The sequence below is a fragment of the Coenobita brevimanus genome, chromosome 40 (genome assembly GCF_032717465.1).
Source record: "Coenobita brevimanus isolate Jiangsu-jjx chromosome 40, ASM3271746v2, whole genome shotgun sequence".
NCBI lineage: Eukaryota > Metazoa > Arthropoda > Malacostraca > Decapoda > Coenobitidae > Coenobita > Coenobita brevimanus.
Window position 1 is genome coordinate 19,515,681 of NC_136993.1, and position 1,138 is coordinate 19,516,818.

Below are 1,138 nucleotides of genomic sequence, written 5' to 3' on the forward strand. Positions count from 1 at the left end.
AGGTTGGTTTTCCTTCAAATCTGTAGTTATTCTGTTTGTGAGGACTTTAGTGAAGAGTTTATAAATGACTGATAATACGGTAATGGGTCGATAGTTACTAAGATCTTTTGAGTCACCTTTTCTGTAAAGTAAAATAACTGTTGCATTACACCACGTTTTGGGAATTTTCTTCTTTTTTATACATTGAGTAAATAAATGAACAAGCCTGATTTGTACTTCTACTCCTGCATCCAGTAATAAATCTGTTACTATTCCATCTTTTCCGGGAGCCTTCCCTCTTTTCAAATTTTTAAGAGAAATATTTAGGTCGTCTGGTGTTACCTCATGTATTTCACTTGCGTCAACTGAAAAGTTAGCTACTGGTGTTACTGTCTTCGATGCATACAGTTCTTTGTAAAATTCTTCAACTCTGTTCAACATCATATCTCTGCATTTAATGACTTCACCTTTTTTGACTTTGAGTGATGTAATTTGTTGCTTTTCTAGTGCTGTATTACTTCTGATCTGTTTCAGACTTTTTTCCTTTTTGATGGTTTCTTTGATTTGATCCATGTTTCTATTTCTTGTTGCTTCTCTTTATCTCTTGTTGATAAGCTTATTTAATTCCGCTCATTCTACATCCATCTTTGTTTTTACTTTCATTTCCTTTGTTTTCCTCATAAGCTCGAGTGTCTTCTGAATAATTCTTGGTTTTGGTTGTATTAGGTTTTCTTACTACTTCCGCTGATTCTCTTAGCGCTTTTGTTAGTCTGTCATTCAGTTCATCAGTGTCACATTCAGCATTTTCTTAGAGCCTGAAATTTGTTCATTATTTCCAACTGAAAGGCTGCTTTGTTTTCGTTTACTTTTATTGGGCATAACTTTATATCTTTTATCATTTTTCATTCACTTTCAAACTGAATGTGGATTTGCAACCCACCATTCTATGTTCGCTTTCCATATTTATTTGTAGATAACTGTAACATTTGTGATTGTGTTATTCTTATCTGCTATAATGAAGTCGAATTCATTCTTTGTTTCTCCACTTGGGCTTCTTCATGTCCACTTTCTCCCTGTTCTTTTCTGAATGAATGTGTTCATTATTCTCATGTTATACATTCCAGCAAAATTTAGCACCATTTCTCCCCTTCCATTCCTT